Source organism: Pungitius pungitius, unplaced genomic scaffold, assembly GCF_949316345.1.
Source record: "Pungitius pungitius unplaced genomic scaffold, fPunPun2.1 scaffold_37, whole genome shotgun sequence".
Lineage (NCBI taxonomy): Eukaryota > Metazoa > Chordata > Actinopteri > Perciformes > Gasterosteidae > Pungitius > Pungitius pungitius.
In genome coordinates this window covers 388,666-409,552 of record NW_026909808.1, presented here as the reverse complement: position 1 = coordinate 409,552, position 20,887 = coordinate 388,666, and the positions used below count along the sequence as shown (strand labels likewise).

Sequence of the window (20,887 nt, the reverse complement as noted above, 5' to 3'; positions counted from 1 at the left end):
CTTTACTTTTCTTCACTGGCAATTCTAACATGTTGGGTTAGCACCTGTATTTCAACGGCTAAATTACAAACAACAGTATGCCAATGGTAAATGTTGACCAACACTAATTTAGCAATCATGAAACGGAATCATTTTGGATAATATTGTCTAATTTCCTTTCATATCCAACGTTAAAACAGGTGTACAATCTGCGGCGCTCGGCGGCTTTCGGGGAGAGAAGTGAAAAAGCTTACGGCACCTGGGATTCCCAGGCGGTCTTCCATCCAGGTACTAACCAGGCCCTGCTCTGCTTAGCTTCCAAGATCAGACGAGATCGGGCGGAACCAGAGAGGTATGGCCGTAAGCTGCTTTTTATCTTTTTCCTAATCCTTTATAATGCGTCAATGAATTATGACACGCCTGCCGTTGGCATCTTTGTGTGGGTTAAATAAGGGTATGCAAAGAAGGCTGTGACATCCCATGCCGAAAATTGGATGGACTAGAGAAGACCCGCCCAGGAGTCCCAGCCAATCGGTGAATGGCCATTGCAGTCCCCGCCACCTCAAATGGCCTGACGATGGTATGGACGTAAGCCACCTTTCATCTTCTTCCTATTGCATCTCTTCTACAATGTGAATTTTTTTTTACAATTGTGTAGGTGTACAATCTACGGCGCTGGGCGGCTTTCAGAGAGAGAAGTTAAAAAGCTTACGGCACCTGGGATTCCCAGGCGGTCTCCCATCCAGGTACTAACCAGGCCCTGCTCTGCTTAGCTTCCGAGATCAGACGAGATCGGGCGGAACCAGAGAGGTATGGCCGTAAGCTGCTTTTCATCTTTTTCCTAATCCTTTAAAACGTGTCAAAGATAATCAGAAGTTTCTTTTTCTAAAATTGAAGCAGTTCTTAGCATTGGCAAGAGAGGTTCCTAAAGCCTGAAGGTAACTTTACTTTTCTTCACTGGCAATTCTAACATGTTGGGTTAGCACCTGTATTTCAACGGCTAAATTACAAACAACAGTATGCCAATGGTAAATGTTGACCAACACTAATTTAGCAATCATGAAACGGAATCATTTTGGATAATATTGTCTAATTTCCTTTCATATCCAACGTTAAAACAGGTGTACAATCTGCGGCGCTCGGCGGCTTTCGGAGAGAGAAGTGAAAAAGCTTACGGCACCTGGGATTCCCAGGCGGTCTTCCATCCAGGTACTAACCAGGCCCTGCTCTGCTTAGCTTCCGAGATCAGACGAGATCGGGCGGAACCAGAGAGGTATGGCCGTAAGCTGCTTTTCATCTTTTTCCTAATCCTTTAAAACGTGTCAAAGATAATCAGAAGTTTCTTTTTCTAAAATTGAAGCAGTTCTTAGCATTGGCAAGAGAGGTTCCTAAAGCCTGAAGGTAACTTTACTTTTCTTCACTGGCAATTCTAACATGTTGGGTTAGCACCTGTATTTCAACGGCTAAATTACAAACAACAGTATGCCAATGGTAAATGTTGACCAACACTAATTTAGCAATCATGAAACGGAATCATTTTGGATAATATTGTCTAATTTCCTTTCATATCCAACGTTAAAACAGGTGTACAATCTGCGGCGCTCGGCGGCTTTCGGAGAGAGAAGTGAAAAAGCTTACGGCACCTGGGATTCCCAGGCGGTCTTCCATCCAGGTACTAACCAGGCCCTGCTCTGCTTAGCTTCCAAGATCAGACGAGATCGGGCGGAACCAGAGAGGTATGGCCGTAAGCTGCTTTTTATCTTTTTCCTAATCCTTTATAATGCGTCAATGAATTATGACACGCCTGCCGTTGGCATCTTTGTGTGGGTTAAATAAGGGTATGCAAAGAAGGCTGTGACATCCCATGCCGAAAATTGGATGGACTAGAGAAGACCCGCCCAGGAGTCCCAGCCAATCGGTGAATGGCCATTGCAGTCCCCGCCACCTCAAATGGCCTGACGATGGTATGGACGTAAGCCACCTTTCATCTTCTTCCTATTGCATCTCTTCTACAATGTGAATTTTTTTTTACAATTGTGTAGGTGTACAATCTACGGCGCTGGGCGGCTTTCAGAGAGAGAAGTTAAAAAGCTTACGGCACCTGGGATTCCCAGGCGGTCTTCCATCCAGGTACTAACCAGGCCCTGCTCTGCTTAGCTTCCGAGATCAGACGAGATCGGGCGGAACCAGAGAGGTATGGCCGTAAGCTGCTTTTCATCTTTTTCCTAATCCTTTAAAACGTGTCAAAGATAATCAGAAGTTTCTTTTTCTAAAATTGAAGCAGTTCTTAGCATTGGCAAGAGAGGTTCCTAAAGCCTGAAGGTAACTTTACTTTTCTTCACTGGCAATTCTAACATGTTGGGTTAGCACCTGTATTTCAACGGCTAAATTACAAACAACAGTATGCCAATGGTAAATGTTGACCAACACTAATTTAGCAATCATGAAACGGAATCATTTTGGATAATATTGTCTAATTTCCTTTCATATCCAACGTTAAAACAGGTGTACAATCTGCGGCGCTCGGCGGCTTTCGGAGAGAGAAGTGAAAAAGCTTACGGCACCTGGGATTCCCAGGCGGTCTTCCATCCAGGTACTAACCAGGCCCTGCTCTGCTTAGCTTCCGAGATCAGACGAGATCGGGCGGAACCAGAGAGGTATGGCCGTAAGCTGCTTTTCATCTTTTTCCTAATCCTTTAAAACGTGTCAAAGATAATCAGAAGTTTCTTTTTCTAAAATTGAAGCAGTTCTTAGCATTGGCAAGAGAGGTTCCTAAAGCCTGAAGGTAACTTTACTTTTCTTCACTGGCAATTCTAACATGTTGGGTTAGCACCTGTATTTCAACGGCTAAATTACAAACAACAGTATGCCAATGGTAAATGTTGACCAACACTAATTTAGCAATCATGAAACGGAATCATTTTGGATAATATTGTCTAATTTCCTTTCATATCCAACGTTAAAACAGGTGTACAATCTGCGGCGCTCGGCGGCTTTCGGAGAGAGAAGTGAAAAAGCTTACGGCACCTGGGATTCCCAGGCGGTCTTCCATCCAGGTACTAACCAGGCCCTGCTCTGCTTAGCTTCCAAGATCAGACGAGATCGGGCGGAACCAGAGAGGTATGGCCGTAAGCTGCTTTTTATCTTTTTCCTAATCCTTTATAATGCGTCAATGAATTATGACACGCCTGCCGTTGGCATCTTTGTGTGGGTTAAATAAGGGTATGCAAAGAAGGCTGTGACATCCCATGCCGAAAATTGGATGGACTAGAGAAGACCCGCCCAGGAGTCCCAGCCAATCGGTGAATGGCCATTGCAGTCCCCGCCACCTCAAATGGCCTGACGATGGTATGGACGTAAGCCACCTTTCATCTTCTTCCTATTGCATCTCTTCTACAATGTGAATTTTTTTTTACAATTGTGTAGGTGTACAATCTACGGCGCTGGGCGGCTTTCAGAGAGAGAAGTTAAAAAGCTTACGGCACCTGGGATTCCCAGGCGGTCTTCCATCCAGGTACTAACCAGGCCCTGCTCTGCTTAGCTTCCGAGATCAGACGAGATCGGGCGGAACCAGAGAGGTATGGCCGTAAGCTGCTTTTCATCTTTTTCCTAATCCTTTAAAACGTGTCAAAGATAATCAGAAGTTTCTTTTTCTAAAATTGAAGCAGTTCTTAGCATTGGCAAGAGAGGTTCCTAAAGCCTGAAGGTAACTTTACTTTTCTTCACTGGCAATTCTAACATGTTGGGTTAGCACCTGTATTTCAACGGCTAAATTACAAACAACAGTATGCCAATGGTAAATGTTGACCAACACTAATTTAGCAATCATGAAACGGAATCATTTTGGATAATATTGTCTAATTTCCTTTCATATCCAACGTTAAAACAGGTGTACAATCTGCGGCGCTCGGCGGCTTTCGGAGAGAGAAGTGAAAAAGCTTACGGCACCTGGGATTCCCAGGCGGTCTTCCATCCAGGTACTAACCAGGCCCTGCTCTGCTTAGCTTCCGAGATCAGACGAGATCGGGCGGAACCAGAGAGGTATGGCCGTAAGCTGCTTTTCATCTTTTTCCTAATCCTTTAAAACGTGTCAAAGATAATCAGAAGTTTCTTTTTCTAAAATTGAAGCAGTTCTTAGCATTGGCAAGAGAGGTTCCTAAAGCCTGAAGGTAACTTTACTTTTCTTCACTGGCAATTCTAACATGTTGGGTTAGCACCTGTATTTCAACGGCTAAATTACAAACAACAGTATGCCAATGGTAAATGTTGACCAACACTAATTTAGCAATCATGAAACGGAATCATTTTGGATAATATTGTCTAATTTCCTTTCATATCCAACGTTAAAACAGGTGTACAATCTGCGGCGCTCGGCGGCTTTCGGGGAGAGAAGTGAAAAAGCTTACGGCACCTGGGATTCCCAGGCGGTCTTCCATCCAGGTACTAACCAGGCCCTGCTCTGCTTAGCTTCCAAGATCAGACGAGATCGGGCGGAACCAGAGAGGTATGGCCGTAAGCTGCTTTTTATCTTTTTCCTAATCCTTTATAATGCGTCAATGAATTATGACACGCCTGCCGTTGGCATCTTTGTGTGGGTTAAATAAGGGTATGCAAAGAAGGCTGTGACATCCCATGCCGAAAATTGGATGGACTAGAGAAGACCCGCCCAGGAGTCCCAGCCAATCGGTGAATGGCCATTGCAGTCCCCGCCACCTCAAATGGCCTGACGATGGTATGGACGTAAGCCACCTTTCATCTTCTTCCTATTGCATCTCTTCTACAATGTGAATTTTTTTTTACAATTGTGTAGGTGTACAATCTACGGCGCTGGGCGGCTTTCAGAGAGAGAAGTTAAAAAGCTTACGGCACCTGGGATTCCCAGGCGGTCTTCCATCCAGGTACTAACCAGGCCCTGCTCTGCTTAGCTTCCGAGATCAGACGAGATCGGGCGGAACCAGAGAGGTATGGCCGTAAGCTGCTTTTCATCTTTTTCCTAATCCTTTAAAACGTGTCAAAGATAATCAGAAGTTTCTTTTTCTAAAATTGAAGCAGTTCTTAGCATTGGCAAGAGAGGTTCCTAAAGCCTGAAGGTAACTTTACTTTTCTTCACTGGCAATTCTAACATGTTGGGTTAGCACCTGTATTTCAACGGCTAAATTACAAACAACAGTATGCCAATGGTAAATGTTGACCAACACTAATTTAGCAATCATGAAACGGAATCATTTTGGATAATATTGTCTAATTTCCTTTCATATCCAACGTTAAAACAGGTGTACAATCTGCGGCGCTCGGCGGCTTTCGGAGAGAGAAGTGAAAAAGCTTACGGCACCTGGGATTCCCAGGCGGTCTTCCATCCAGGTACTAACCAGGCCCTGCTCTGCTTAGCTTCCGAGATCAGACGAGATCGGGCGGAACCAGAGAGGTATGGCCGTAAGCTGCTTTTTATCTTTTTCCTAATCCTTTATAATGCGTCAATGAATTATGACACGCCTGCCGTTGGCATCTTTGTGTGGGTTAAATAAGGGTATGCAAAGAAGGCTGTGACATCCCATGCCGAAAATTGGATGGACTAGAGAAGACCCGCCCAGGAGTCCCAGCCAATCGGTGAATGGCCATTGCAGTCCCCGCCACCTCAAATGGCCTGACGATGGTATGGACGTAAGCCACCTTTCATCTTCTTCCTATTGCATCTCTTCTACAATGTGAATTTTTTTTTACAATTGTGTAGGTGTACAATCTACGGCGCTGGGCGGCTTTCAGAGAGAGAAGTTAAAAAGCTTACGGCACCTGGGATTCCCAGGCGGTCTTCCATCCAGGTACTAACCAGGCCCTGCTCTGCTTAGCTTCCGAGATCAGACGAGATCGGGCGGAACCAGAGAGGTATGGCCGTAAGCTGCTTTTCATCTTTTTCCTAATCCTTTAAAACGTGTCAAAGATAATCAGAAGTTTCTTTTTCTAAAATTGAAGCAGTTCTTAGCATTGGCAAGAGAGGTTCCTAAAGCCTGAAGGTAACTTTACTTTTCTTCACTGGCAATTCTAACATGTTGGGTTAGCACCTGTATTTCAACGGCTAAATTACAAACAACAGTATGCCAATGGTAAATGTTGACCAACACTAATTTAGCAATCATGAAACGGAATCATTTTGGATAATATTGTCTAATTTCCTTTCATATCCAACGTTAAAACAGGTGTACAATCTGCGGCGCTCGGCGGCTTTCGGAGAGAGAAGTGAAAAAGCTTACGGCACCTGGGATTCCCAGGCGGTCTTCCATCCAGGTACTAACCAGGCCCTGCTCTGCTTAGCTTCCGAGATCAGACGAGATCGGGCGGAACCAGAGAGGTATGGCCGTAAGCTGCTTTTTATCTTTTTCCTAATCCTTTATAATGCGTCAATGAATTATGACACGCCTGCCGTTGGCATCTTTGTGTGGGTTAAATAAGGGTATGCAAAGAAGGCTGTGACATCCCATGCCGAAAATTGGATGGACTAGAGAAGACCCGCCCAGGAGTCCCAGCCAATCGGTGAATGGCCATTGCAGTCCCCGCCACCTCAAATGGCCTGACGATGGTATGGACGTAAGCCACCTTTCATCTTCTTCCTATTGCATCTCTTCTACAATGTGAATTTTTTTTTACAATTGTGTAGGTGTACAATCTACGGCGCTGGGCGGCTTTCAGAGAGAGAAGTTAAAAAGCTTACGGCACCTGGGATTCCCAGGCGGTCTTCCATCCAGGTACTAACCAGGCCCTGCTCTGCTTAGCTTCCGAGATCAGACGAGATCGGGCGGAACCAGAGAGGTATGGCCGTAAGCTGCTTTTCATCTTTTTCCTAATCCTTTAAAACGTGTCAAAGATAATCAGAAGTTTCTTTTTCTAAAATTGAAGCAGTTCTTAGCATTGGCAAGAGAGGTTCCTAAAGCCTGAAGGTAACTTTACTTTTCTTCACTGGCAATTCTAACATGTTGGGTTAGCACCTGTATTTCAACGGCTAAATTACAAACAACAGTATGCCAATGGTAAATGTTGACCAACACTAATTTAGCAATCATGAAACGGAATCATTTTGGATAATATTGTCTAATTTCCTTTCATATCCAACGTTAAAACAGGTGTACAATCTGCGGCGCTCGGCGGCTTTCGGAGAGAGAAGTGAAAAAGCTTACGGCACCTGGGATTCCCAGGCGGTCTTCCATCCAGGTACTAACCAGGCCCTGCTCTGCTTAGCTTCCGAGATCAGACGAGATCGGGCGGAACCAGAGAGGTATGGCCGTAAGCTGCTTTTTATCTTTTTCCTAATCCTTTATAATGCGTCAATGAATTATGACACGCCTGCCGTTGGCATCTTTGTGTGGGTTAAATAAGGGTATGCAAAGAAGGCTGTGACATCCCATGCCGAAAATTGGATGGACTAGAGAAGACCCGCCCAGGAGTCCCAGCCAATCGGTGAATGGCCATTGCAGTCCCCGCCACCTCAAATGGCCTGACGATGGTATGGACGTAAGCCACCTTTCATCTTCTTCCTATTGCATCTCTTCTACAATGTGAATTTTTTTTTACAATTGTGTAGGTGTACAATCTACGGCGCTGGGCGGCTTTCAGAGAGAGAAGTTAAAAAGCTTACGGCACCTGGGATTCCCAGGCGGTCTTCCATCCAGGTACTAACCAGGCCCTGCTCTGCTTAGCTTCCGAGATCAGACGAGATCGGGCGGAACCAGAGAGGTATGGCCGTAAGCTGCTTTTCATCTTTTTCCTAATCCTTTAAAACGTGTCAAAGATAATCAGAAGTTTCTTTTTCTAAAATTGAAGCAGTTCTTAGCATTGGCAAGAGAGGTTCCTAAAGCCTGAAGGTAACTTTACTTTTCTTCACTGGCAATTCTAACATGTTGGGTTAGCACCTGTATTTCAACGGCTAAATTACAAACAACAGTATGCCAATGGTAAATGTTGACCAACACTAATTTAGCAATCATGAAACGGAATCATTTTGGATAATATTGTCTAATTTCCTTTCATATCCAACGTTAAAACAGGTGTACAATCTGCGGCGCTCGGCGGCTTTCGGAGAGAGAAGTGAAAAAGCTTACGGCACCTGGGATTCCCAGGCGGTCTTCCATCCAGGTACTAACCAGGCCCTGCTCTGCTTAGCTTCCGAGATCAGACGAGATCGGGCGGAACCAGAGAGGTATGGCCGTAAGCTGCTTTTTATCTTTTTCCTAATCCTTTATAATGCGTCAATGAATTATGACACGCCTGCCGTTGGCATCTTTGTGTGGGTTAAATAAGGGTATGCAAAGAAGGCTGTGACATCCCATGCCGAAAATTGGATGGACTAGAGAAGACCCGCCCAGGAGTCCCAGCCAATCGGTGAATGGCCATTGCAGTCCCCGCCACCTCAAATGGCCTGACGATGGTATGGACGTAAGCCACCTTTCATCTTCTTCCTATTGCATCTCTTCTACAATGTGAATTTTTTTTTACAATTGTGTAGGTGTACAATCTACGGCGCTGGGCGGCTTTCAGAGAGAGAAGTTAAAAAGCTTACGGCACCTGGGATTCCCAGGCGGTCTTCCATCCAGGTACTAACCAGGCCCTGCTCTGCTTAGCTTCCGAGATCAGACGAGATCGGGCGGAACCAGAGAGGTATGGCCGTAAGCTGCTTTTCATCTTTTTCCTAATCCTTTAAAACGTGTCAAAGATAATCAGAAGTTTCTTTTTCTAAAATTGAAGCAGTTCTTAGCATTGGCAAGAGAGGTTCCTAAAGCCTGAAGGTAACTTTACTTTTCTTCACTGGCAATTCTAACATGTTGGGTTAGCACCTGTATTTCAACGGCTAAATTACAAACAACAGTATGCCAATGGTAAATGTTGACCAACACTAATTTAGCAATCATGAAACGGAATCATTTTGGATAATATTGTCTAATTTCCTTTCATATCCAACGTTAAAACAGGTGTACAATCTGCGGCGCTCGGCGGCTTTCGGAGAGAGAAGTGAAAAAGCTTACGGCACCTGGGATTCTCGGCGGTCTTCCATCCAGGTACTAACCAGGCCCTGCTCTGCTTAGCTTCCGAGATCAGACGAGATCGGGCGGAACCAGAGAGGTATGGCCGTAAGCTGCTTTTTATCTTTTTCCTAATCCTTTATAATGCGTCAATGAATTATGACACGCCTGCCGTTGGCATCTTTGTGTGGGTTAAATAAGGGTATGCAAAGAAGGCTGTGACATCCCATGCCGAAAATTGGATGGACTAGAGAAGACCCGCCCAGGAGTCCCAGCCAATCGGTGAATGGCCATTGCAGTCCCCGCCACCTCAAATGGCCTGACGATGGTATGGACGTAAGCCACCTTTCATCTTCTTCCTATTGCATCTCTTCTACAATGTGAATTTTTTTTTACAATTGTGTAGGTGTACAATCTACGGCGCTGGGCGGCTTTCAGAGAGAGAAGTTAAAAAGCTTACGGCACCTGGGATTCCCAGGCGGTCTTCCATCCAGGTACTAACCAGGCCCTGCTCTGCTTAGCTTCCGAGATCAGACGAGATCGGGCGGAACCAGAGAGGTATGGCCGTAAGCTGCTTTTCATCTTTTTCCTAATCCTTTAAAACGTGTCAAAGATAATCAGAAGTTTCTTTTTCTAAAATTGAAGCAGTTCTTAGCATTGGCAAGAGAGGTTCCTAAAGCCTGAAGGTAACTTTACTTTTCTTCACTGGCAATTCTAACATGTTGGGTTAGCACCTGTATTTCAACGGCTAAATTACAAACAACAGTATGCCAATGGTAAATGTTGACCAACACTAATTTAGCAATCATGAAACGGAATCATTTTGGATAATATTGTCTAATTTCCTTTCATATCCAACGTTAAAACAGGTGTACAATCTGCGGCGCTCGGCGGCTTTCGGAGAGAGAAGTGAAAAAGCTTACGGCACCTGGGATTCCCAGGCGGTCTTCCATCCAGGTACTAACCAGGCCCTGCTCTGCTTAGCTTCCGAGATCAGACGAGATCGGGCGGAACCAGAGAGGTATGGACGTAAGCTGCTTTTCATCTTTTTCCTAATCCTTTAAAACGTGTCAAAGATAATCAGAAGTTTCTTTTTCTAAAATTGAAGCAGTTCTTAGCATTGGCAAGAGAGGTTCCTAAAGCCTGAAGGTAACTTTACTTTTCTTCACTGGCAATTCTAACATGTTGGGTTAGCACCTGTATTTCAACGGCTAAATTACAAACAACAGTATGCCAATCGTAAATGTTGACCAACACTAATTTAGCAATCATGAAACGGAATCATTTTGGATAATATTGTCTAATTTCCTTTCATATCCAACGTTAAAACAGGTGTACAATCTGCGGCGCTCGGCGGCTTTCGGAGAGAGAAGTGAAAAAGCTTACGGCACCTGGGATTCCCAGGCGGTCTTCCATCCAGGTACTAACCAGGCCCTGCTCTGCTTAGCTTCCGAGATCAGACGAGATCGGGCGGAACCAGAGAGGTATGGCCGTAAGCTGCTTTTTATCTTTTTCCTAATCCTTTATAATGCGTCAATGAATTATGACACGCCTGCCGTTGGCATCTTTGTGTGGGTTAAATAAGGGTATGCAAAGAAGGCTGTGACATCCCATGCCGAAAATTGGATGGACTAGAGAAGACCCGCCCAGGAGTCCCAGCCAATCGGTGAATGGCCATTGCAGTCCCCGCCACCTCAAATGGCCTGACGATGGTATGGACGTAAGCCACCTTTCATCTTCTTCCTATTGCATCTCTTCTACAATGTGAATTTTTTTTTACAATTGTGTAGGTGTACAATCTACGGCGCTGGGCGGCTTTCAGAGAGAGAAGTTAAAAAGCTTACGGCACCTGGGATTCCCAGGCGGTCTTCCATCCAGGTACTAACCAGGCCCTGCTCTGCTTAGCTTCCGAGATCAGACGAGATCGGGCGGAACCAGAGAGGTATGGCCGTAAGCTGCTTTTCATCTTTTTCCTAATCCTTTAAAACGTGTCAAAGATAATCAGAAGTTTCTTTTTCTAAAATTGAAGCAGTTCTTAGCATTGGCAAGAGAGGTTCCTAAAGCCTGAAGGTAACTTTACTTTTCTTCACTGGCAATTCTAACATGTTGGGTTAGCACCTGTATTTCAACGGCTAAATTACAAACAACAGTATGCCAATGGTAAATGTTGACCAACACTAATTTAGCAATCATGAAACGGAATCATTTTGGATAATATTGTCTAATTTCCTTTCATATCCAACGTTAAAACAGGTGTACAATCTGCGGCGCTCGGCGGCTTTCGGAGAGAGAAGTGAAAAAGCTTACGGCACCTGGGATTCCCAGGCGGTCTTTCATCCAGGTACTAACCAGGCCCTGCTCTGCTTAGCTTCCGAGATCAGACGAGATCGGGCGGAACCAGAGAGGTATGGCCGTAAGCTGCTTTTTATCTTTTTCCTAATCCTTTATAATGCGTCAATGAATTATGACACGCCTGCCGTTGGCATCTTTGTGTGGGTTAAATAAGGGTATGCAAAGAAGGCTGTGACATCCCATGCCGAAAATTGGATGGACTAGAGAAGACCCGCCCAGGAGTCCCAGCCAATCGGTGAATGGCCATTGCAGTCCCCGCCACCTCAAATGGCCTGACGATGGTATGGACGTAAGCCACCTTTCATCTTCTTCCTATTGCATCTCTTCTACAATGTGATAAACTTTTTACAATTGTGTAGGTGTACAAGCTACGGCGCTGGGCGGCTTTCAGAGAGAGAAGTGAAAAAGCTTACGGCACCTGGGATTCCCAGGCGGTCTTCCATCCAGGTACTAACCAGGCCCTGCTCTGCTTAGCTTCCGAGATCAGACGAGATCGGGCGGAACCAGAGAGGTATGGCCGTAAGCTGCTTTTTATCTTTTTCCTAATCCTTTATAATGCGTCAAAGATAATCAGAAGAGTTTCTTTTTCTAAAATTGAAGCAGTTCTTAGGATTGGCAAGAGAGGTTTCTAAAACCTGAAGGTAACTTTACTTTTCTTCACTGGCAATTCTAACATGTTGGGTTAGCACCTGTATTTCAACGGCTAAATTACAAACAAAAGTATGCCAATTGTTAAATGTTGATCAACACTAATTTAGCAACCATGAAACGGAATCATTTTGGATAATATTGTCTAATTGCCTTTCATATCCAACGTTAAAACAACACTAAACATGCATCTCTTCAACAATGTGATATACTTTTTGTAATTTGTAGGTGTACAATCTGCGGCGCTCGGCGGCTTTCGGTGAGAGAAGTGAAAAAGCTTACGGCACCTGGGATTCCCAGGCGGTCTTCCATCCAGGTACTAACCAGGCCCCGCTCTGCTTAGCTTCCGAGATCAGACGAGATCGGGCGGAACCAGAGAGGTATGGCTGTAAGCTGCTTTTTATCTTTTTCCTAATCCTTTAAAACGTGTCAAAGATAATCAGAAGTTTCTTTTTCTAAAATTGAAGCAGTTCTTAGCATTGGCAAGAGAGGTTCCTAAAACCTGAAGGTAACTTTACTTTTCTTCACTGGTAAATCTAACATGTTTGGTTAGCACCTGTATTTCAACGGCTAAATTACAAACAATAGTATGCCAATCGTAAAATGTTGATCAACACCAATTTAGCAATCATGAAACGGAATCATTTTGGATAATATTGTCTAATTTCCTTTCATATCCAACGTTAAAACAACACTAAACATGCATCTCTTCAACAATGTGATATACTTTTTGTAATTTGTAGGTGTTCCCAGGCGGTCTTCCATCCAGGTACTAACCAGGCCCTGCTCTGCTTAGCTTCCGAGATCAGACGAGATCGGGCGGAACCAGAGAGGTATGGCCGTAAGCTGCTTTTTATCTTTTTCCTAATCCTTTATAATGCGTCAATGAATTATGACACGCCTGCCGTTGGCATCTTTGTGTGGGTTAAATAAGGGTATGCAAAGAAGGCTGTGACATCCCATGCCGAAAATTGGATGGACTAGAGAAGACCCGCCCAGGAGTCCCAGCCAATCGGTGAATGGCCATTGCAGTCCCCGCCACCTCAAATGGCCTGACGATGGTATGGACGTAAGCCACCTTTCATCTTCTTCCTATTGCATCTCTTCTACAATGTGATAAACTTTTTACAATTGTGTAGGTGTACAAGCTACGGCGCTGGGCGGCTTTCAGAGAGAGAAGTGAAAAAGCTTACGGCACCTGGGATTCCCAGGCGGTCTTCCATCCAGGTACTAACCAGGCCCTGCTCTGCTTAGCTTCCGAGATCAGACGAGATCGGGCGGAACCAGAGAGGTATGGCCGTAAGCTGCTTTTTATCTTTTTCCTAATCCTTTATAATGCGTCAAAAAATTATGTCACGCCTGCCGTTGGCATCTTTGTGTGGGTTAAATAAGGGTATGCAAAGAAGGCTGTGACATCCTATGGCGAAAATTGGATGGACTAGAGAAGACCCGCCCAGGAGTCCCAGCCAATCGGTGGATGGCCATTGCAGTCCCCGCCACCTCAAATGGCCTGACGATGGTATGGACGTAAGACACCTTTCATCTTCTTCCTATTGCATCTCTTCTACAATGTGAAATACTTTTTACAATTGTGAAGGTGTACAATCTGCGGCGGTGGGCGGCTTTCGGAGAGAGAAGTGAAAAAGCTTACGGCACCTGGGATTCCCAGGCAGTCTTCCATCCAGGTACTAACCAGGCCCTGCTCTGCTTAGCTTCCGAGATCAGACGAGATCAGGCGGAACCAGAGAGGTATGGCCGTAAGCTGCTTTTTATCTTTTTCCTAATCCTTTATAATGCGTCAATGAATTATGACACGCCAGCCGTTGGCATCTTTGTGTGGGTTAAATAAGGGTATGCAAAGAAGGCTGTGACATCCCATGCCGAAAATTGGATGGACTAGAGAAGACCCGCCCAGGAGTCCCAGCCAATCGGTGAATGGCCATTGCAGTCCCCGCCACCTCAAATGGCCTGACGATGGTATGGACGTAAGCCACCTTTCATCTTCTTCCTATTGCATCTCTTCTACAATGTGATTTTTTTTTTACAATTGTGTAGGTGTACAATCTACGGCGCTGGGCGGCTTTCAGAGAGAGAAGTTAAAAAGCTTACGGCACCTGGGATTCCCAGGCGGTCTTCCATCCAGGTACTAACCAGGCCCTGCTCTGCTTAGCTTCCGAGATCAGACGAGATCGGGCAGAACCAGAGAGGTATGGCCGTAAGCTGCTTTTCATCTTTTTCCTAATCCTTTAAAACGTGTCAAAGATAATCAGAAGTTTCTTTTTCTAAAATTGAAGCAGTTCTTAGCATTGGCAAGAGAGGTTCCTAAAGCCTGAAGGTAACTTTACTTTTCTTCACTGGCAATTCTAACATGTTGGGTTAGCACCTGTATTTCAACGGCTAAATTACAAACAACAGTATGCCAATGGTAAATGTTGACCAACACTAATTTAGCAATCATGAAACGGAATCATTTTGGATAATATTGTCTAATTTCCTTTCATATCCAACGTTAAAACAGGTGTACAATCTGCGGCGCTCGGCGGCTTTCGGAGAGAGAAGTGAAAAAGCTTACGGCACCTGGGATTCCCAGGCGGTCTTCCATCCAGGTACTAACCAGGCCCTGCTCTGCTTAGCTTCCGAGATCAGACGAGATCGGGCGGAACCAGAGAGGTATGGACGTAAGCTGCTTTTCATCTTTTTCCTAATCCTTTAAAACGTGTCAAAGATAATCAGAAGTTTCTTTTTCTAAAATTGAAGCAGTTCTTAGCATTGGCAAGAGAGGTTCCTAAAGCCTGAAGGTAACTTTACTTTTCTTCACTGGCAATTCTAACATGTTGGGTTAGCACCTGTATTTCAACGGCTAAATTACAAACAACAGTATGCCAATGGTAAATGTTGACCAACACTAATTTAGCAATCATGAAACGGAATCATTTTGGATAATATTGTCTAATTTCCTTTCATATCCAACGTTAAAACAGGTGTACAATCTGCGGCGCTCGGCGGCTTTCGGAGAGAGAAGTGAAAAAGCTTACGGCACCTGGGATTCCCAGGCGGTCTTCCATCCAGGTACTAACCAGGCCCTGCTCTGCTTAGCTTCCGAGATCAGACGAGATCGGGCGGAACCAGAGAGGTATGGCCGTAAGCTGCTTTTTATCTTTTTCCTAATCCTTTATAATGCGTCAATGAATTATGACACGCCTGCCGTTGGCATCTTTGTGTGGGTTAAATAAGGGTATGCAAAGAAGGCTGTGACATCCCATGCCGAAAATTGGATGGACTAGAGAAGACCCGCCCAGGAGTCCCAGCCAATCGGTGAATGGCCATTGCAGTCCCCGCCACCTCAAATGGCCTGACGATGGTATGGACGTAAGCCACCTTTCATCTTCTTCCTATTGCATCTCTTCTACAATGTGAATTTTTTTTTACAATTGTGTAGGTGTACAATCTACGGCGCTGGGCGGCTTTCAGAGAGAGAAGTTAAAAAGCTTACGGCACCTGGGATTCCCAGGCGGTCTTCCATCCAGGTACTAACCAGGCCCTGCTCTGCTTAGCTTCCGAGATCAGACGAGATCGGGCGGAACCAGAGAGGTATGGCCGTAAGCTGCTTTTCATCTTTTTCCTAATCCTTTAAAACGTGTCAAAGATAATCAGAAGTTTCTTTTTCTAAAATTGAAGCAGTTCTTAGCATTGGCAAGAGAGGTTCCTAAAGCCTGAAGGTAACTTTACTTTTCTTCACTGGCAATTCTAACATGTTGGGTTAGCACCTGTATTTCAACGGCTAAATTACAAACAACAGTATGCCAATGGTAAATGTTGACCAACACTAATTTAGCAATCATGAAACGGAATCATTTTGGATAATATTGTCTAATTTCCTTTCATATCCAACGTTAAAACAGGTGTACAATCTGCGGCGCTCGGCGGCTTTCGGAGAGAGAAGTGAAAAAGCTTACGGCACCTGGGATTCCCAGGCGGTCTTTCATCCAGGTACTAACCAGGCCCTGCTCTGCTTAGCTTCCGAGATCAGACGAGATCGGGCGGAACCAGAGAGGTATGGCCGTAAGCTGCTTTTTATCTTTTTCCTAATCCTTTATAATGCGTCAATGAATTATGACACGCCTGCCGTTGGCATCTTTGTGTGGGTTAAATAAGGGTATGCAAAGAAGGCTGTGACATCCCATGCCGAAAATTGGATGGACTAGAGAAGACCCGCCCAGGAGTCCCAGCCAATCGGTGAATGGCCATTGCAGTCCCCGCCACCTCAAATGGCCTGACGATGGTATGGACGTAAGCCACCTTTCATCTTCTTCCTATTGCATCTCTTCTACAATGTGATAAACTTTTTACAATTGTGTAGGTGTACAAGCTACGGCGCTGGGCGGCTTTCAGAGAGAGAAGTGAAAAAGCTTACGGCACCTGGGATTCCCAGGCGGTCTTCCATCCAGGTACTAACCAGGCCCTGCTCTGCTTAGCTTCCGAGATCAGACGAGATCGGGCGGAACCAGAGAGGTATGGCCGTAAGCTGCTTTTTATCTTTTTCCTAATCCTTTATAATGCGTCAAAGATAATCAGAAGAGTTTCTTTTTCTAAAATTGAAGCAGTTCTTAGGATTGGCAAGAGAGGTTTCTAAAACCTGAAGGTAACTTTACTTTTCTTCACTGGCAATTCTAACATGTTGGGTTAGCACCTGTATTTCAACGGCTAAATTACAAACAAAAGTATGCCAATTGTTAAATGTTGATCAACACTAATTTAGCAACCATGAAACGGAATCATTTTGGATAATATTGTCTAATTGCCTTTCATATCCAACGTTAAAACAACACTAAACATGCATCTCTTCAACAATGTGATATACTTTTTGTAATTTGTAGGTGTACAATCTGCGGCGCTCGGCGGCTTTCGGTGAGAGAAGTGAAAAAGCTTACGGCACCTGGGATTCCCAGGCGGTCTTCCATCCAGGTACTAACCAGGCCCCGCTCTGCTTAGCTTCCGAGATCAGACGAGATCGGGCGGAACCAGAGAGGTATGGCTGTAAGCTGCTTTTTATCTTTTTCCTAATCCTTTAAAACGTGTCAAAGATAATCAGAAGTTTCTTTTTCTAAAATTGAAGCAGTTCTTAGCATTGGCAAGAGAGGTTCCTAAAACCTGAAGGTAACTTTACTTTTCTTCACTGGTAAATCTAACATGTTTGGTTAGCACCTGTATTTCAACGGCTAAATTACAAACAATAGTATGCCAATCGTAAAATGTTGATCAACACCAATTTAGCAATCATGAAACGGAATCATTTTGGATAATATTGTCTAATTTCCTTTCATATCCAACGTTAAAACAACACTAAACATGCATCTCTTCAACAATGTGATATACTTTTTGTAATTTGTAGGTGTTCCCAGGCGGTCTTCCATCCAGGTACTAACCAGGCCCTGCTCTGCTTAGCTTCCGAGATCAGACGAGATCGGGCGGAACCAGAGAGGTATGGCCGTAAGCTGCTTTTTATCTTTTTCCTAATCCTTTATAATGCGTCAATGAATTATGACACGCCTGCCGTTGGCATCTTTGTGTGGGTTAAATAAGGGTATGCAAAGAAGGCTGTGACATCCCATGCCGAAAATTGGATGGACTAGAGAAGACCCGCCCAGGAGTCCCAGCCAATCGGTGAATGGCCATTGCAGTCCCCGCCACCTCAAATGGCCTGACGATGGTATGGACGTAAGCCACCTTTCATCTTCTTCCTATTGCATCTCTTCTACAATGTGATAAACTTTTTACAATTGTGTAGGTGTACAAGCTACGGCGCTGGGCGGCTTTCAGAGAGAGAAGTGAAAAAGCTTACGGCACCTGGGATTCCCAGGCGGTCTTCCATCCAGGTACTAACCAGGCCCTGCTCTGCTTAGCTTCCGAGATCAGACGAGATCGGGCGGAACCAGAGAGGTATGGCCGTAAGCTGCTTTTTATCTTTTTCCTAATCCTTTATAATGCGTCAAAAAATTATGTCACGCCTGCCGTTGGCATCTTTGTGTGGGTTAAATAAGGGTATGCAAAGAAGGCTGTGACATCCTATGGCGAAAATTGGATGGACTAGAGAAGACCCGCCCAGGAGTCCCAGCCAATCGGTGGATGGCCATTGCAGTCCCCGCCACCTCAAATGGCCTGACGATGGTATGGACGTAAGCCACCTTTCATCTTCTTCCTATTGCATCTCTTCTACAATGTGAAATACTTTTTACAATTGTGAAGGTGTACAATCTGCGGCGGTGGGCGGCTTTCGGAGAGAGAAGTGAAAAAGCTTACGGCACCTGGGATTCCCAGGCGGTCTTCCATCCAGGTACTAACCAGGCCCTGCTCTGCTTAGCTTCCGAGATCAGACGAGATCAGGCGGAACCAGAGAGGTATGGCCGTAAGCTGCTTTTTATCTTTTTCCTAATCCTTTATAATGCGTCAATGAATTATGACACGCCAGCCGTTGGCATCTTTGTGTGGGTTAAATAAGGGTATGCAAAGAAGGCTGTGACATCCCATGCCGAAAATTGGATGGACTAGAGAAGACCCGCCCAGGAGTCCCAGCCAATCGGTGAATGGCCATTGCAGTCCCCGCCACCTCAAATGGCCTGACGATGGTATGGACGTAAGCCACCTTTCATCTTCTTCCTATTGCATCTCTTCTACAATGTGATTTTTTTTTTACAATTGTGTAGGTGTACAATCTACGGCGCTGGGCGGCTTTCAGAGAGAGAAGTTAAAAAGCTTACGGCACCTGGGATTCCCAGGCGGTCTTCCATCCAGGTACTAACCAGGCCCTGCTCTGCTTAGCTTCCGAGATCAGACGAGATCGGGCAGAACCAGAGAGGTATGGCCGTAAGCTGCTTTTCATCTTTTTCCTAATCCTTTAAAACGTGTCAAAGATAATCAGAAGTTTCTTTTTCTAAAATTGAAGCAGTTCTTAGCATTGGCAAGAGAGGTTCCTAAAGCCTGAAGGTAACTTTACTTTTCTTCACTGGCAATTCTAACATGTTGGGTTAGCACCTGTATTTCAACGGCTAAATTACAAACAACAGTATGCCAATGGTAAATGTTGACCAACACTAATTTAGCAATCATGAAACGGAATCATTTTGGATAATATTGTCTAATTTCCTTTCATATCCAACGTTAAAACAGGTGTACAATCTGCGGCGCTCGGCGGCTTTCGGAGAGAGAAGTGAAAAAGCTTACGGCACCTGGGATTCCCAGGCGGTCTTCCATCCAGGTACTAACCAGGCCCTGCTCTGCTTAGCTTCCGAGATCAGACGAGATCGGGCGGAACCAGAGAGGTATGGACGTAAGCTGCTTTTCATCTTTTTCCTAATCCTTTAAAACGTGTCAAAGATAATCAGAAGTTTCTTTTTCTAAAATTGAAGCAGTTCTTAGCATTGGCAAGAGAGGTTCCTAAAGCCTGAAGGTAACTTTACTTTTCTTCACTGGCAATTCTAACATGTTGGGTTAGCACCTGTATTTCAACGGCTAAATTACAAACAACAGTATGCCAATGGTAAATGTTGACCAACACTAATTTAGCAATCATGAAACGGAATCATTTTGGATAATATTGTCTAATTTCCTTTCATATCCAACGTTAAAACAGGTGTACAATCTGCGGCGCTCGGCGGCTTTCGGAGAGAGAAGTGAAAAAGCTTACGGCACCTGGGATTCCCAGGCGGTCTTCCATCCAGGTACTAACCAGGCCCTGCTCTGCTTAGCTTCCGAGATCAGACGAGATCGGGCGGAACCAGAGAGGTATGGACGTAAGCTGCTTTTCATCTTTTTCCTAATCCTTTAAAACGTGTCAAAGATAATCAGAAGTTTCTTTTTCTAAAATTGAAGCAGTTCTTAGCATTGGCAAGAGAGGTTCCTAAAGCCTGAAGGTAACTTTACTTTTCTTCACTGGCAATTCTAACATGTTGGGTTAGCACCTGTATTTCAACGGCTAAATTACAAACAACAGTATGCCAATCGTAAATGTTGACCAACACTAATTTAGCAATCATGAAACGGAATCATTTTGGATAATATTGTCTAATTTCCTTTCATATCCAACGTTAAAACAGGTGTACAATCTGCGGCGCTCGGCGGCTTTCGGAGAGAGAAGTGAAAAAGCTTACGGCACCTGGGATTCCCAGGCGGTCTTCCATCCAGGTACTAACCAGGCCCTGCTCTGCTTAGCTTCCGAGATCAGACGAGATCGGGCGGAACCAGAGAGGTATGGCCGTAAGCTGCTTTTTATCTTTTTCCTAATCCTTTATAATGCGTCAATGAATTATGACACGCCTGCCGTTGGCATCTTTGTGTGGGTTAAATAAGGGTATGCAAAGAAGGCTGTGACATCCCATGCCGAAAATTGGATGGACTAGAGAAGACCCGCCCAGGAGTCCCAGCCAATCGGTGAATGGCCATTGCAGTCCCCGCCACCTCAAATGGCCTGACGATGGTATGGACGTAAGCCACCTTTCATCTTCTTCCTATTGCATCTCTTCTACAATGTGAATTTTTTTTTACAATTGTGTAGGTGTACAATCTACGGCGCTGGGCGGCTTTCAGAGAGAGAAGTTAAAAAGCTTACGGCACCTGGGATTCCCAGGCGGTCTTCCATCCAGGTACTAACCAGGCCCTGCTCTGCTTAGCTTCCGAGATCAGACGAGATCGGGCGGAACCAGAGAGGTATGGCCGTAAGCTGCTTTTCATCTTTTTCCTAATCCTTTAAAACGTGTCAAAGATAATCAGAAGTTTCTTTTTCTAAAATTGAAGCAGTTCTTAGCATTGGCAAGAGAGGTTCCTAAAGCCTGAAGGTAACTTTACTTTTCTTCACTGGCAATTCTAACATGTTGGGTTAGCACCTGTATTTCAACGGCTAAATT

General features: G+C 44.8%; 42 non-coding genes and 1 pseudogene across 42 annotated transcripts; all 43 read right to left on the bottom strand.

Moving 5' to 3' along the window:
* Positions 1–226: 226 nt before the first annotated feature.
* Positions 227–345, bottom strand: LOC134109937 (5S ribosomal RNA). The gene has a single exon (XR_009943332.1). It is a non-coding gene; the product is annotated as a 5S ribosomal RNA (ribosomal RNA).
* Positions 346–684: 339 nt separating this feature from the next.
* LOC134109786 (5S ribosomal RNA) lies at positions 685–803 on the bottom strand. The gene has a single exon (XR_009943181.1). It is a non-coding gene; the product is annotated as a 5S ribosomal RNA (ribosomal RNA).
* A 344-nt stretch (positions 804–1,147) lies between these two features.
* On the bottom strand, positions 1,148–1,266 carry LOC134110628 (5S ribosomal RNA). The gene has a single exon (XR_009944013.1). It is a non-coding gene; the product is annotated as a 5S ribosomal RNA (ribosomal RNA).
* Positions 1,267–1,610: 344 nt separating this feature from the next.
* LOC134109936 (5S ribosomal RNA) lies at positions 1,611–1,729 on the bottom strand. The gene has a single exon (XR_009943331.1). It is a non-coding gene; the product is annotated as a 5S ribosomal RNA (ribosomal RNA).
* A 339-nt stretch (positions 1,730–2,068) lies between these two features.
* LOC134110627 (5S ribosomal RNA) lies at positions 2,069–2,187 on the bottom strand. The gene has a single exon (XR_009944012.1). It is a non-coding gene; the product is annotated as a 5S ribosomal RNA (ribosomal RNA).
* Positions 2,188–2,531: 344 nt separating this feature from the next.
* LOC134110625 (5S ribosomal RNA) lies at positions 2,532–2,650 on the bottom strand. The gene has a single exon (XR_009944010.1). It is a non-coding gene; the product is annotated as a 5S ribosomal RNA (ribosomal RNA).
* A 344-nt stretch (positions 2,651–2,994) lies between these two features.
* On the bottom strand, positions 2,995–3,113 carry LOC134109934 (5S ribosomal RNA). Its single transcript, XR_009943329.1, has one exon. It is a non-coding gene; the product is annotated as a 5S ribosomal RNA (ribosomal RNA).
* Positions 3,114–3,452: 339 nt separating this feature from the next.
* Positions 3,453–3,571, bottom strand: LOC134110624 (5S ribosomal RNA). Its single transcript, XR_009944009.1, has one exon. It is a non-coding gene; the product is annotated as a 5S ribosomal RNA (ribosomal RNA).
* Positions 3,572–3,915: 344 nt separating this feature from the next.
* On the bottom strand, positions 3,916–4,034 carry LOC134110623 (5S ribosomal RNA). Its single transcript, XR_009944008.1, has one exon. It is a non-coding gene; the product is annotated as a 5S ribosomal RNA (ribosomal RNA).
* Positions 4,035–4,378: 344 nt separating this feature from the next.
* On the bottom strand, positions 4,379–4,497 carry LOC134109933 (5S ribosomal RNA). Its single transcript, XR_009943328.1, has one exon. It is a non-coding gene; the product is annotated as a 5S ribosomal RNA (ribosomal RNA).
* Positions 4,498–4,836: 339 nt separating this feature from the next.
* On the bottom strand, positions 4,837–4,955 carry LOC134110622 (5S ribosomal RNA). Its single transcript, XR_009944007.1, has one exon. It is a non-coding gene; the product is annotated as a 5S ribosomal RNA (ribosomal RNA).
* Positions 4,956–5,299: 344 nt separating this feature from the next.
* On the bottom strand, positions 5,300–5,418 carry LOC134110621 (5S ribosomal RNA). Its single transcript, XR_009944006.1, has one exon. It is a non-coding gene; the product is annotated as a 5S ribosomal RNA (ribosomal RNA).
* Positions 5,419–5,757: 339 nt separating this feature from the next.
* Positions 5,758–5,876, bottom strand: LOC134110620 (5S ribosomal RNA). The gene has a single exon (XR_009944005.1). It is a non-coding gene; the product is annotated as a 5S ribosomal RNA (ribosomal RNA).
* A 344-nt stretch (positions 5,877–6,220) lies between these two features.
* On the bottom strand, positions 6,221–6,339 carry LOC134110619 (5S ribosomal RNA). Its single transcript, XR_009944004.1, has one exon. It is a non-coding gene; the product is annotated as a 5S ribosomal RNA (ribosomal RNA).
* A 339-nt stretch (positions 6,340–6,678) lies between these two features.
* LOC134110618 (5S ribosomal RNA) lies at positions 6,679–6,797 on the bottom strand. Its single transcript, XR_009944003.1, has one exon. It is a non-coding gene; the product is annotated as a 5S ribosomal RNA (ribosomal RNA).
* A 344-nt stretch (positions 6,798–7,141) lies between these two features.
* LOC134110617 (5S ribosomal RNA) lies at positions 7,142–7,260 on the bottom strand. Its single transcript, XR_009944002.1, has one exon. It is a non-coding gene; the product is annotated as a 5S ribosomal RNA (ribosomal RNA).
* Positions 7,261–7,599: 339 nt separating this feature from the next.
* Positions 7,600–7,718, bottom strand: LOC134110616 (5S ribosomal RNA). Its single transcript, XR_009944001.1, has one exon. It is a non-coding gene; the product is annotated as a 5S ribosomal RNA (ribosomal RNA).
* A 344-nt stretch (positions 7,719–8,062) lies between these two features.
* LOC134110614 (5S ribosomal RNA) lies at positions 8,063–8,181 on the bottom strand. The gene has a single exon (XR_009943999.1). It is a non-coding gene; the product is annotated as a 5S ribosomal RNA (ribosomal RNA).
* Positions 8,182–8,520: 339 nt separating this feature from the next.
* Positions 8,521–8,639, bottom strand: LOC134110613 (5S ribosomal RNA). Its single transcript, XR_009943998.1, has one exon. It is a non-coding gene; the product is annotated as a 5S ribosomal RNA (ribosomal RNA).
* A 344-nt stretch (positions 8,640–8,983) lies between these two features.
* LOC134110200 (5S ribosomal RNA) lies at positions 8,984–9,101 on the bottom strand (annotated as a pseudogene).
* A 339-nt stretch (positions 9,102–9,440) lies between these two features.
* On the bottom strand, positions 9,441–9,559 carry LOC134110612 (5S ribosomal RNA). The gene has a single exon (XR_009943997.1). It is a non-coding gene; the product is annotated as a 5S ribosomal RNA (ribosomal RNA).
* A 344-nt stretch (positions 9,560–9,903) lies between these two features.
* LOC134110001 (5S ribosomal RNA) lies at positions 9,904–10,022 on the bottom strand. Its single transcript, XR_009943396.1, has one exon. It is a non-coding gene; the product is annotated as a 5S ribosomal RNA (ribosomal RNA).
* A 344-nt stretch (positions 10,023–10,366) lies between these two features.
* Positions 10,367–10,485, bottom strand: LOC134110611 (5S ribosomal RNA). Its single transcript, XR_009943996.1, has one exon. It is a non-coding gene; the product is annotated as a 5S ribosomal RNA (ribosomal RNA).
* A 339-nt stretch (positions 10,486–10,824) lies between these two features.
* Positions 10,825–10,943, bottom strand: LOC134110610 (5S ribosomal RNA). The gene has a single exon (XR_009943995.1). It is a non-coding gene; the product is annotated as a 5S ribosomal RNA (ribosomal RNA).
* A 344-nt stretch (positions 10,944–11,287) lies between these two features.
* On the bottom strand, positions 11,288–11,406 carry LOC134110030 (5S ribosomal RNA). Its single transcript, XR_009943424.1, has one exon. It is a non-coding gene; the product is annotated as a 5S ribosomal RNA (ribosomal RNA).
* Positions 11,407–11,745: 339 nt separating this feature from the next.
* On the bottom strand, positions 11,746–11,864 carry LOC134110608 (5S ribosomal RNA). The gene has a single exon (XR_009943993.1). It is a non-coding gene; the product is annotated as a 5S ribosomal RNA (ribosomal RNA).
* Positions 11,865–12,262: 398 nt separating this feature from the next.
* Positions 12,263–12,381, bottom strand: LOC134110100 (5S ribosomal RNA). The gene has a single exon (XR_009943494.1). It is a non-coding gene; the product is annotated as a 5S ribosomal RNA (ribosomal RNA).
* A 792-nt stretch (positions 12,382–13,173) lies between these two features.
* On the bottom strand, positions 13,174–13,292 carry LOC134110607 (5S ribosomal RNA). The gene has a single exon (XR_009943992.1). It is a non-coding gene; the product is annotated as a 5S ribosomal RNA (ribosomal RNA).
* A 339-nt stretch (positions 13,293–13,631) lies between these two features.
* On the bottom strand, positions 13,632–13,750 carry LOC134110068 (5S ribosomal RNA). The gene has a single exon (XR_009943462.1). It is a non-coding gene; the product is annotated as a 5S ribosomal RNA (ribosomal RNA).
* A 339-nt stretch (positions 13,751–14,089) lies between these two features.
* On the bottom strand, positions 14,090–14,208 carry LOC134109901 (5S ribosomal RNA). Its single transcript, XR_009943296.1, has one exon. It is a non-coding gene; the product is annotated as a 5S ribosomal RNA (ribosomal RNA).
* Positions 14,209–14,552: 344 nt separating this feature from the next.
* Positions 14,553–14,671, bottom strand: LOC134110000 (5S ribosomal RNA). The gene has a single exon (XR_009943395.1). It is a non-coding gene; the product is annotated as a 5S ribosomal RNA (ribosomal RNA).
* Positions 14,672–15,015: 344 nt separating this feature from the next.
* On the bottom strand, positions 15,016–15,134 carry LOC134110606 (5S ribosomal RNA). Its single transcript, XR_009943991.1, has one exon. It is a non-coding gene; the product is annotated as a 5S ribosomal RNA (ribosomal RNA).
* Positions 15,135–15,473: 339 nt separating this feature from the next.
* LOC134110605 (5S ribosomal RNA) lies at positions 15,474–15,592 on the bottom strand. Its single transcript, XR_009943990.1, has one exon. It is a non-coding gene; the product is annotated as a 5S ribosomal RNA (ribosomal RNA).
* A 344-nt stretch (positions 15,593–15,936) lies between these two features.
* Positions 15,937–16,055, bottom strand: LOC134110029 (5S ribosomal RNA). Its single transcript, XR_009943423.1, has one exon. It is a non-coding gene; the product is annotated as a 5S ribosomal RNA (ribosomal RNA).
* Positions 16,056–16,394: 339 nt separating this feature from the next.
* On the bottom strand, positions 16,395–16,513 carry LOC134110604 (5S ribosomal RNA). Its single transcript, XR_009943989.1, has one exon. It is a non-coding gene; the product is annotated as a 5S ribosomal RNA (ribosomal RNA).
* Positions 16,514–16,911: 398 nt separating this feature from the next.
* Positions 16,912–17,030, bottom strand: LOC134110099 (5S ribosomal RNA). The gene has a single exon (XR_009943493.1). It is a non-coding gene; the product is annotated as a 5S ribosomal RNA (ribosomal RNA).
* A 792-nt stretch (positions 17,031–17,822) lies between these two features.
* Positions 17,823–17,941, bottom strand: LOC134110602 (5S ribosomal RNA). Its single transcript, XR_009943987.1, has one exon. It is a non-coding gene; the product is annotated as a 5S ribosomal RNA (ribosomal RNA).
* A 339-nt stretch (positions 17,942–18,280) lies between these two features.
* LOC134109918 (5S ribosomal RNA) lies at positions 18,281–18,399 on the bottom strand. Its single transcript, XR_009943313.1, has one exon. It is a non-coding gene; the product is annotated as a 5S ribosomal RNA (ribosomal RNA).
* Positions 18,400–18,738: 339 nt separating this feature from the next.
* On the bottom strand, positions 18,739–18,857 carry LOC134109900 (5S ribosomal RNA). The gene has a single exon (XR_009943295.1). It is a non-coding gene; the product is annotated as a 5S ribosomal RNA (ribosomal RNA).
* A 344-nt stretch (positions 18,858–19,201) lies between these two features.
* On the bottom strand, positions 19,202–19,320 carry LOC134109999 (5S ribosomal RNA). Its single transcript, XR_009943394.1, has one exon. It is a non-coding gene; the product is annotated as a 5S ribosomal RNA (ribosomal RNA).
* A 344-nt stretch (positions 19,321–19,664) lies between these two features.
* On the bottom strand, positions 19,665–19,783 carry LOC134109998 (5S ribosomal RNA). The gene has a single exon (XR_009943393.1). It is a non-coding gene; the product is annotated as a 5S ribosomal RNA (ribosomal RNA).
* Positions 19,784–20,127: 344 nt separating this feature from the next.
* LOC134110601 (5S ribosomal RNA) lies at positions 20,128–20,246 on the bottom strand. The gene has a single exon (XR_009943986.1). It is a non-coding gene; the product is annotated as a 5S ribosomal RNA (ribosomal RNA).
* A 339-nt stretch (positions 20,247–20,585) lies between these two features.
* LOC134110600 (5S ribosomal RNA) lies at positions 20,586–20,704 on the bottom strand. The gene has a single exon (XR_009943985.1). It is a non-coding gene; the product is annotated as a 5S ribosomal RNA (ribosomal RNA).
* Between the last annotated feature and the right edge of the window lie 183 nt (positions 20,705–20,887).